Genomic DNA, 12,500 nt, shown 5'->3' with positions numbered 1-12,500 from the left:
TGTCAGATATCGCTCTGGATCTGAGCAGCTCGTCCTCGTCGGTGTTTTCTGGGTATGTGATGGAGGGATGGATGCAGCAGAGGATGGAGAAAGGAGGAGGGAGTTACGGCTCTCTCTCTGACACTCCTTCAATAATCACGCTCCCTCCTCCTCTTTCACCTCCTCAGCGCGCGTCTCCCTTTCACTCGCTCTCTCGGTCCAGACCGCCGCCTCTGAGGACTATTTCAGCCCAGGATCTGGAGAAGAGCTTCCTCTGAGACTGTCTGCAGACCCGCTCTGTGTGTGTGGGTGGGTTTAGTTTACAGCTGTATGCTGAAGTGATGTGGCTCCTGACACCTAATACGGCTTTCTAACCTCTGCTGCAAACACTCAAACCTGACCTTTAACATCTCCAGATTTGAATGCAGGGCTGCAGTTAATGTGCTTGATGTAACATTCTTTAAATATTTAATCATCAGAATGTTCACTTCTGTTATCTTTAGTATGTTCTATTAATTTCTTTTAGCGCTGTTGTTTTCTGTTAGTAATTTTCTATTCATTTTGTTTGCTATTATTATGCAGAATGTAACATTGCTCACATAATTTGTTGTTATAATGTTCTCTCGGTTTTATTATTTTGTTTACTTCTATTTACTCTAGTCTATTGTTATTTTTCCCTTCTTGTTCTATTCTATTCTATTTTTTTCCTTTGCTATTAATATACAGAATGTAACATTCCTTAAAGATTAGATTGTGATTGGAATGTTATATTCTATTCTTTAAAGATTTAATTATTAGAATAGTATGAACTAGAATGGAATGGATTTAAAAAATCAAAATAAATGGAAATAAAACATGCATGAGTTAATGCATCTGCTATCATGAACTAACAGTAAACAATTATTTTATAGTACTTAATAAAGGTTAATGTTAATTTCTACTTACATTTCAAGTTGTATAAATTAAAATTTGTTAAGTATATTATGAACAAACATGAATTATCAATAAAAAAAATTTAAACAATCTCTTCTGCTCAACCAAGGCTGCATTTATTTGATCAAAAGTACAGTAAAAACAGTAATATTGTTAATATCATTACAATTTAAAATAGCTGTTTTCAATTTGTATATATTTTAAAATGTAATTTATTGCTGTGATAAGCTGAAATTTCAGCATCATTACTCCAGTCTTCAGTGTCACATCATCCTTCAGTTTATTATAAATTTACATTAACCTTGACTGATTAATGCTAAATTAAAATAATTTAGTTCATAGTTTATAATACCTAAGGCATTGAATAATGTAAAACTTAAAACCTTTGAACATTCATAAATAGGTTATTGCATTTTCATCTTTGAATAGCCTACTGAAGTTCAGTTCAGACCCAGTAGATCAGTTCTGGAGCTTTGTAAACCATTTCTTTAATTGTAATTGCTCAGTAAAGTGTGTTCAATGTAAAGTTATATGTACAGATGTTCTTCCAGTAACATTCATAGAACGTTCTTTGGTGTTTTATAATAATGTTCTCAAAATGTTAGCAATGTTACTGCTTGTTTCAGAATGTTCAGAGATCATTCAAAAGTAACATTCCCATAATGTTTGCAAGATGATGCAATGGAATGTTCCCTTAACATTCACACAACCAAGAAAAAACGTTTCTAAATTATTTTGGGAAAAACTGCTTTGTGGTCTGACTACTGTTTAACATATTTGACCTTAATATATGATGACAAATTAGTAAAAAAAAAAAGAACGTTCTGAATTTACAGAGAACGTTCAGAAATAACTTTTTTTTTTTTTAATACATTTTTGTTAGCTGGTAAAACAGCCTAATTTTCAGATCTTGTTCTCGTGTTGTCGGTTGTTTGTAGTGGCATATTGTGTCCACTAAGAGTGTAGCATTTGCCCTGTGGATTAACAATAGACTGTGTGTGTGTGTGTGTGTGTGAGAGAGAGAGAGAGAGAGAGAGAGAGAGCACGCGGCTCTTCACTCCTGCAGATTTACTCTAATCTCATTTCAGCACCTCGGACAGTGACACTCACGGACACCAGACCTCCATCCATGTTCATCAAACCACAGCGGCTCTGAAACTCCGTTTAACCACTTCAGCTGTTTCTCTCACTCTGTAACAGCGTTTGCTTGATGCAACTCGCAAAATAAAGTTGTTTAGACTCACTAATGCTAATTTCATTGTCTCTATTGCATATTTTCCATGAATCGATCGACTGGTATTCCTTGGGGAATGCCATTCCTGGAATCGCGTTTGTTAAACATTTGAAGTTTATGTGTGTGTGTGTGTGTGTGTGGGTGGGTGGAAGGGGGAGGCTGAGTGCGAGTGTGTGTGCGCAGGAGAGCAGGAGTGCGCAGAGTCCCGGTCGGTCCCGCGGTGGAGTTGTAGAGGATGGAGGTCCGACCTGAACGCTTTAAAACAGCAGCGGCGAAAACACTTGGAAGGATAAACCGGTAAGAGCCAAAACTTCATTCAACTTAAAAAACAAAACAAAATCCCAAAGCTGGTTTATATGTTCATATTATCAGTGCATCGTCTAAATAATGCATATTTAAAGCATTAAGATTGCTTAGTTCTGACAAAGACGGGTTAGTTGCGGTTTATGAGAGCGTTTAATGTAAAAATGAAGTGAAGTAGATGGAAGCCGGTGGATTAGTGCACTACTACATGACCGTCAACACACATCATAGACATACTGAAGATGAAGATATGATTTATGTCAGTCTTTCAGTGCTGGTGTTTGTTTCTGTCATAAGTTGAGATCTTCATGTGTGTAGTTTTTGTGTAGTGTGTGTCTTTAACGCGTGTGTTCGGGACGACCAGATTAACTCGACTGGACTCTATTAATAGCGACTCTTGTCCGGTTTGAGTCGTCACATTTCACCTGTCAGGTGACCACTTCCGTTCTGCATCTTGGCTGTCTAAAGATGCTGACTTTGAAACACATGCTTGATAAATTGTTTAAGAAGAATAATTTAAAACCTTCCTGACAAAATGATGATACATTTTTCTTTAGTCTAAATACTACTCAACATATATTACCTTAATGTATGATGACTTAAATGCACATTTAAATCAGAGTTTATCTATGTATACTAATATATATTTACAATATGCATAATATATATTTATGCATATTTTAAATCACAGTATTTGACATGTTATTATATGTTTAACCTAAAGATGCTGACTTTGAAACACATGCTTGATAAATTGTTTAAGAAGAATAATTTAAAACCTTCCTGACAAAATGATGATACATTTTTCTTTAGTCTAAATACTACTCAACATATATTACCTTAATGTATGATGACTTAAATGCACATTTAAATCAGAGTTTATGTATGTATACTAATATATATTTACAATATGCATAATATATATTTATGCATATTTTAAATCACAGTATTTGACATATTATATGTTTAATGTAATGCCTCCCTCACAATTTCATTATTATTTGGAAAAGCTAAACAGTGTTCGTATGTAGTGCAAAAGAACTATATCTTATCTGTAAATAATGCATTTGTAATACATTTTAGATCATTTTAGATTAAGAATATAATTCAGTGCAAAAAAAAATATTAAAGTGAACTGACATGGAGATAGTTATATAAAGCAAAAAGTTAAAGAACTGAATGTGAAATTACTTCTAAAACACTTTCTGTACAATCACAGGCCAACAGTAAATTATGTGAATTTTTTTGTAATAAATACTGGTGAAGTATTAATGGCTAATAAATAATGATATTCAAAATATGATATGATATTTGATTCAGTTGAATAATTACAGGAATACTAAAGGCAATTGATACGTCTGCATTATAGCTTCCTGCCAGATGTAAATAAAAAAAATAAAAAATGTTAATTTAAAATGAACTTGATTAAAGATTGAAGTACTGCTCTTTTTTTATCCCCAATGATAAAAAGCCTTCATATTTAAATTGATATAAACAGATGAAAATGTTAGTCATTTAAAACAGTGTTTACTCTTGTAACGACGGAATCAGCTTTTCATTAGCATATGGAGAAAAACACAATCTCAGTCTCTCTCTCTGTCTGTTTCTCTGGGGTTTGAGCAGTCTTTAACACGTAAATCCAGTCCTGAAATAGATCTCCAACTAACCTGCTGTTAAATCCTCTCTCTCTCTCTCTCTCTCGCTCTCTCTCTCTCTCTCGCTCTCTCTCTCGCTCTCTCTCTCTCTCTCTCTCTCTTTCTCTTTCTCTCACTCTCTCTCTCGCGCTCTCTCTCTCTCCTGGAAAGGCCCATAAGTCCCGGCAGTCAGTCGTCCATGTCATGGCTGCTATTACTGGTCTGGACAGTGTCATTAAACTGTTAGTTCTTCCTGGACAATGTGAGGATGTTGTTACATATAAACAGCCATTTCTCTCGCTTGAGCATCGATTCCTCTGTAATCACATCAAATCAGATCAACAGGTTATTATATCAGCCAAAACACCCTCCTTCGGCGATGATAGAAACTTGTAACTGTCTGCTCACGAGATGATGCCATGCTTGTCTGGCTTTAATGCCTATTCTTTCTATTGTGGTTTAAACTGTTCTTTGTTGATTAGTGTGGTGTGGTGTAGGGGTAAAGCTCAGGTTTTGTGCCATATGAGCCTTAATCAAGGCACTTAACCCTACGTTACTCCAGTGTCCCGTCAGATAAAAGTGTCTCGCCAGACTTTTGACCATCAGCAGAAATCTGGCCCACTTTACAGCTTATCCTGGAGAGGAACCGCAGGTTTAGATGGGAAGTGATGGTGACTGACACATAAAGTGACCAGCAACAGATGCATTCGCTATTGTACTCTCTTCTTTGGTCGGTAAACTTGAATATGAAATTAAACTACAATCATTTAAAATTAATAATATATGAAATGACACAAGGTGACCAGCACCTGAAAATCAGCAGAAATGTGTGAGAATTCAGGATATCTGTCCATCCAAATCTACCCTGAAACAAAAAATGTTGTGTAGGATTTACTTTGAAACAGTTGCTAGTAAATTTCACAATTAATTGCAAAGAAACAGCAAGTAACACATTGAACTTTTAAGTAGAACAACTGAAATGGTATTAAATCGGTTTAATAAAAAAAAAAAGAACAGAACAAATCAGAATTCACTGCATAGTACAGTGTACTATAATATTTTAATAGTATACTATTACATTTTTTAAAATCTTTTTTATATTTTATTTTTATTTTTGATATACAATGCATACAATGAAAGAAAAATTTGGCATATAAACAATTTTACGGAAAGTAACGTTGTGTTCAGCATAAAATTGTGAAGTAGAAAGACTGAAATAATATTTTCTTGTATTCCAATAATCTTTGTTTCATTTAAATCTTCAAAAAATCTTTTTTTTTACAGTGTACTATAATATTTTTATAGTATACTATTAATATTTAGAATTTTCAGTTTTTGTTTTAATTTATTTTTTATTTGTAATTTTTATTTTTTAAATATTACTGTTTAGGTTTCATCCTTTTTTTTTTTTTTCAGTTAGTCATTTTAGTTTACTTCAGCTCAAACTTATTTCAGTTAGTTGCCATTTCTATTTTTTTCTATGTTAAGTTTTTAATCTAATAATTTAGATTAATTTACTTCGGCTTTTTGAATTGACCGAAAACAGTTTTTAATAATTTTAGATTTAGTTAACAATAATAACCCTGTCATTGTACAGCTACACATCTTAATGACTAAGCTTAAACAGGATTGTTGTATTTATTATCTCAGTCAAATCCATCAGGATCTCTCCATCAAGGCCTTTCTTTCACAGCGAGTGAAGTTACCTCTACAAACATACAAGAGACTGTCAGAAACTCAAGCACTGGAGAATAAAGAACGGATTCAGGAGAACAGAAGGGAAGAATGGATGGATGAAGGGGGGAGGGTGATGGAGGAAGAGAAGAGAGGCAGAAAGATACTAAAATAGAAAGTTTGATCAATAATTCAGGCTCTGAGGAGCATTATTATTTCATCAGCAGGGCTTAAGTACAGCTGCAGTAGAGCTGTAACGTGTCTGTACAGTCATCAGAGATTCATCTGGACGTTCAGTACTTTAAAGGTCACACATCTGACACATCCGATATAAAAATGTTACAATATAGTTCGTTTCGTGGTCTTTAAGTCGAGGTTTTGCTCATATTTAGGGTTAGTGATGCGCTCAAACCTCAAGCGCTGAGTAATAAAGTCGATTGTGTGCTTCGTCCTTGATGTGACACGTTGGTTCATTATGAATGTGAACTGGGAAACGTTTTGCTTCTACCTCATACTTTTGTTTTATGAGCACTGGTGAACATCCAAAAGAAAAATTTTGCCATTAAAATGTGTTTAAATGCTAAAATTGTCTAATTTTACTAACAACATGCAGTTGTTATGTTGAATATTGTGTCTATTGTAAAGCTACAATAGTCCAAGAGACAAATGCTTGCTCAGGCGTTGTTCTTTCAGAGCTCAGGAGACTTACTGAGTGTTTTATTATTATTATTATTATTATTATTATGATGATGATGATAATGTTTCATTTAGATCTCAACTCTGTCTCAGATGTTTCTCTTAAAATCCCTTAAAGCAAATATAGAAACAGATGCAAATGAAGCAATTATTGACATTCAGTAAAAGTTTAGAGGGATACGTTAATTATTGCTGTGCAAATTAATTTTTAATGTGCGCTCAAAAAATATTTAGACCTAAATTTAAGATTTATGCATTTCAATCGCATATCAATTTTCCATTTATTTAGATTACAGAGTTTTAACATAAAATAATAAACTTAATGTGATGCATATTTGTCAGTCGTACATAAATGAAGCAGGTCAGATTTAATGGCATAGTTTATTATTAACCATTTGCATTTGTTCGATAGCACTGTGTCTTATTTATGTATCCTTTTATTTTTACATTTTAAATAAAATTAATCATAAATTTTATTTTAAAAAAATTCCTTTGCTTTTATTATTTTTTTATTTTTATGCATCTGTTGTAATTATTTTATGATTATTTTACATCCTTTTTATGTAAAGCACTTTGAATTAGCATTGTGTATGAAATGTGCTTGCTTGCTTTATTTTATTTACATCAAAATGCGTTCATTAAAATATATTAGATTGAAACAAATTGGATTTATTGATGATAAATATATAAAGCTGGCTATTGTGTATTTAAAACACATTTAGTTTTTTGCTAGTACTATTACAGAAATCTGACCCGTTTCATTTATGCACGACTAACAAATGCATCACATTAAGTTTAGCAGTTTGTTTCGTTTAAAACTGTGTAATCAAAATGCATGGAAATTTTAAAAGCAAGTCTTACATTTAGGCCTACTAGCTCAGAATATATCTTGGAAGATCCTGAGATCATACTCTGATTTCTTGGTAAATCTGAACACATTTTCAGACTTTTTTTTTTTTTTAGCAGTCTTTTTCTCTGTAGAACCTGAGAAGCAAGAATTTACAGCAAACGTTTCCAGTTGCTCTCCATTTAATCTCATTGCTGTCTAGGAGAAACAAATGAACAGGCTTGCATTGTGGTTTTTCTCAGTTTTCTTCTCCACAGGTTTTAGTGGTGTTTCATATGTTGATGTGTGTGTTGGTCAGGGTTCTGGAGAAGCGTCAGGAGAATGGAGAGACGATCGAGTTGTCGGCAGAAGGTCGTCCAGAGCTGCAGGAGGAGAAGGAGCTTCCCGTGGTGGACTGCACGTGTTTCGGTCTGCCGCGCCGCTACATCATCGCCATATTATCAGGCCTGGGGTTCTGCATCTCCTTCGGCATCCGCTGTAATCTGGGAGTAGCCGTCGTTAGCATGGTGAACAACCACACCGTCTATAGAGAAGGCAAGCCATACGTTGTGGTAAGTGAGAGCAAACCTCAGGACTGTAGAGTCCGTCAACTCTATTTTCACTGCAGCTCTTCAATGTCAAATTTAGTGTCGATCTCGAAAACTTTAGTGTCACTGTCAGTCCACAGTTTCAGTCTTTGTTTATAGATTTTTATCTCAATGGCCTAAAACAACATTTCTGTTGCCTTGGTCATGTCAAGCTCAGTGTTTCAATATCTGCAAAACATGTTATTGGTCTGGCAGATTCTTAATGTCATGCAACAATGATTTTTATCAAATGTGAAGGAACTTAACTTTTGTAAGATGGTCCTAGAGAAACTTTTGATAACAAGTGCATCTTTTATAGAGATGTGTATATATACTGTTTTTTTTTTGTCATTCATTGTGTTCTTTGTTGAATGTTGAATCTGTATCTGCCATGTAATAGCCTGTGAAGCTGATATGGCAATACATTTTAATACACCCAACAACCAAATTAACATAGATATTCTAAAATGTGACCCTGGACCACAAAACCAGTCATAAGGGTCAATTTTTTAAAATTTAGATTTATACATCATTTATACATCAAGCTGAATAAATATGTTTTCCGTTGATGTATGGTTTGTTAGGATAGGACAATATTTGGCCGAGATACAACTATTTGAAAATCTGGAATCTGAGGGTGCAAAAAAATCTAAATATTGAGAAAATCATCTTTAAAGTTGTCCAAATGAAGATCTTAGCAATGCATATTACTAATCAAAAATTAAGTTTTGATATATTTACGGTAGGAAATGTACAAAATATCTTCATGCAATATGATCTTTGCTTAATATCCTAATGATTTTTGGCATAAAAGAAAAATCTATAATTTTGACCCATACAATGTTTTTTTTGGCTATTGCTACAAATATACCCCAGCGACTTAAGACTGCTTTTGTGCTCCAGGGTCACAAATTTCATCTGGATTATCCCGTTAGCTTTTTTTTTATCAGATCTTTGTGTTTAGATAATCTTGCGACTGTGCTGGTGATACAATATTAAAAGATTTTTTTAGACATGCCAAAACATTTGCAAATAAAACAGAAAGAGAGATTGTATTTTAGCAACACTTTGGCTTATTGAACCAATAATATTTGACTAATTTTGCCTGGTAAGTTGCCCTGAGACCAAACATTTAAGTTGATTGATTCTGCTCATAAGCTTTGAATAGTTTGGCATAAAATCATAGCTGATGACCTTTTATTCTTTAAATCCTGCACACTGGTTTATTTGATATATTTTGTTAATAAAAGCAACATATCACAATTTAAGCATATTTGAGGTTGTGCAAAAACTTTAGACTACTGCTGGTAAATGAAAATAAAACTGAGCACTTCAGAGCAAACCAGGTGTACTTGCAGTAATGAAACATAACGTATTTTTCATGAGTAACACAATACTGTAACAGGTTCCTTTTAAAAGTAACATTTCCAACCCAGTTGTTGCATATTGTGCAGTACTGACTTTAGTATTGAGATACTATAATAGTTCTTGGTAATAGTTTGAATTAGTTTTTGTTTTTGTATTCTAAAGTTTTAGCCATTTTGCTGTGTTTTGTAACTTTTAGTTGCTTTTTAAGCATGTCTATTTTAGTACATCAAGCTAAACAAAATGAAATGCTAACTAGCTGGCAACTAGCTGAAATAAAATAATAATTAAAAAAATATTTAAATATTTTTTTTACTTTATTTCAGTTAATGTTTATTTCATTTCAAGAAACAAAAATATTTTTATATGGTGTTAGATTTAGTTAACTATAATAACCAACAATAACTTTTCAAACAGTATTACAATACTGTCAGATATTGTCAAATGTCTCAACTAGTTAATTTGTATTTCAATTTTGCTTAATGCAGTACACATTGATTTATTTGGTGCATTTTGTTAATAAAAGTATCATTTTACAATTTAAGCATGTTTGAGGCAATGCAATTATACTTTCAGTTTTTTTCAGTATTTTTTATGCATTATTATTTTTGTTCTGTTTTTTTATTTTTCATCAAAAAAAAAAGACTTTCTGTCTGTGTTTCAGAAAGCTCAGTTCACCTGGGACCCAGAGACTGTAGGAATGATTCATGGCTCGTTTTTTTGGGGATATATAGTCACTCAGATTCCTGGAGGTTTCATCTGTCAGAAATTCGCCGCTAACAGGTCAGTCATGCAGTCACTGAGCACAGGTGTACAGAAGAATAAATCACTCTTCATATACAGCACATGTCTCTCTGCTTCTCAGGGTTTTTGGCTTTGCGGTCGTGGCCACGTCTGTCTTGAATATGATGATTCCCACAGCAGCACGGATACACTTCAGCTGTGTGATTTTTGTCCGGATATTACAGGGACTGGTGGAGGTAAATAAATATATGCTAGTACTATTGCTGTGCTGGAAAACAATTCCATCCTCTCTCCATGAAATCCTCTGATAAGCTAGCTTCTGCCTTCCAGTTCATTTGTCACATGGAGACTGAAGTTTGAGTGCATCGTCTGATACAGTAGTGCTCTGATTATAGTCTGTGACTTCATCTGCTGTCGTTGTCATTGCTGCCCAGGGCGTATCTTACCCAGCATGCCACGGGATCTGGGCGAAATGGGCCCCGCCCCTAGAGAGAAGCCGATTGGCCACAACAGCGTTCTGTGGTGAGGTCATTATTTTTAGCAGTTTAATATCTGTGGAAAACGGTCAGTAACCATCATTTTAATTATTGCTGTTTGGTTTTACTTTCATATGATTATTGAGTGTTCATAATAATAATAATAATAACAACAATAATAATAATAATTGTGATTGTTCTTATTTTCCCTAGTCAGTGTTGGTATTAAATGTTAATAATAATAATACATTTTATGAACACTGAATAATCTACTATTATTATTGTTGTTGTTGTTGTTGTCATTAGATATTCAGTATTAATAATAATTATTATTATTATGAACGCTAAATAATCTAATTGTAATAATAATAATAATAATTATTATTATTAATATTATTATTATTGTTGTTGTCTAATCTGGATTAGTCACTGTTGTTATTCAGTGTTAATAATAATAATAATAAACAATGTTCAATAGTAATAGTAATTATTTTTATTATTATTATATAATTCTGAACTAATAAATATTATTACTATTAGTATTTGATTATTCAGTGTTTGTAATAATAATAATAATCAAATTATTTTTTATTGTTGCTTTTTTAAAATATTGTATTATTGTATTATTTATTAATACATATTTTAAGTGTAGTTTACATGCATTCATGTAGAGTGTGTGTGATTTCTTGTGTGTGTCAGGCTCATACGCAGGAGCTGTGATAGCCATGCCGCTAGCTGGAGTTCTGGTTCAGTACTCAGGCTGGTCCTCAGTCTTCTACGTATACGGTGAGGAAAACCAGCACACACTCAGACTAATAACACATGCATGACACTCATCTCATCTGTTTATGATGTTTTATGATGTTCAGATCACTTAGAAACACTCACTAGAATCAAAGCCTGTTTCTTGACTTCTCTCTCTGTCTCTCTGGCTGTAGGAAGTTTCGGGATCTGCTGGTATTTGTTCTGGATTCTGGTGTCGTATGAGAGTCCGGCGGCTCATCCCACCATCACCCTGGAGGAGAGAAAATACATCGAAGATGCCATCGGAGAATCGGCTGGACTGATGAACCCGGTGACGCTATGAACACACACGTGTGCAGGTTTATATAGTGACGCTAGAAAGACGGTGCATAAGGACCAGACGACTCTCTCCGCTCTCTTCTCCTCTCATGCAGAAATTCAACACTCCATGGCGCCAGTTCTTCACATCCATGCCGGTTTACGCCATCATCGTGGCCAACTTCTGCAGGAGCTGGACGTTTTACCTGCTGCTCATCAGTCAGCCGGCGTATTTCGAGGAGGTGTTCAAGTTTGAGATCAGCAAGGTGAGAGAGAACATCCGAACATCTCATTTATAGCTCAAATGTTTCTCCTGGACAGCGATCAGACTAAACGCAGAGCAATTACAGACCTTTGCTGAAGTCTCAGATGTTTTTCCTGCAGAGTAAAAGACTCCTCTAGAATTTCAGAAGAGATCTCAATAATGTCTCACTGTGCTTTGCAATCAATAGTTCTCAATAACAATAATAATAATAATAATAATATTTTGATTAGTTAGTGTTGTTATTGAGTGCTAGTAATAATAATAATAATAATAATAATATTTTGAGTAGTCAGTGTTGTTATTGAGTGCTAATAATAATAATAATAATAATATTTTGAGTAGTCAGTGTTGTTATTGAGTGCTAATAATAATAATAATAATAATATTTTGAGTAGTCAGTGTTTTAATATTATTGTGAACACTGAATAATCTAATAATAATAAATATTAATATTAGTATTATTTTGATTAGCCAGTGTTTGTAATAATAATAATAATAATAATAATAATAAAATTATTAGTATTATTATTGTTGCTCCTGTTGTTGTTTTATTTTAATATTATATTATTTATTTAATATTTAATTGTTTTATTAATATATATTTTAAGTGTAGTTTACATGCATTCATGTAGAGTGTGTGTGATTTCTTGTGTGTGTCAGGCTCATACGCAGGAGCTGTGATAGCCATGCCGCTAGCTGGAGTTCTGGTCCAGTACTCAGGC

The 12,500-nt window shown here is 33.6% G+C and overlaps 1 pseudogene; it reads left to right on the top strand.

The window, feature by feature from the left end:
• The first annotated feature begins 2,297 nt into the window (after positions 1-2,297).
• LOC107753063 (vesicular glutamate transporter 1-like) overlaps positions 2,298-12,500 on the top strand; it is a 21,913-nt pseudogene continuing 11,710 nt past the window's right edge.

Source organism: Sinocyclocheilus rhinocerous, unplaced genomic scaffold (genome assembly GCF_001515625.1).
Source record: "Sinocyclocheilus rhinocerous isolate Xijiao unplaced genomic scaffold, SAMN03320098_v1.1 scaffold1493, whole genome shotgun sequence".
Classification (NCBI taxonomy): Eukaryota; Metazoa; Chordata; class Actinopteri; order Cypriniformes; family Cyprinidae; genus Sinocyclocheilus; species Sinocyclocheilus rhinocerous.
The sequence above is the reverse complement of the archived record's forward strand: the minus strand, read 5'-3'. Positions and strand labels throughout refer to the sequence as shown.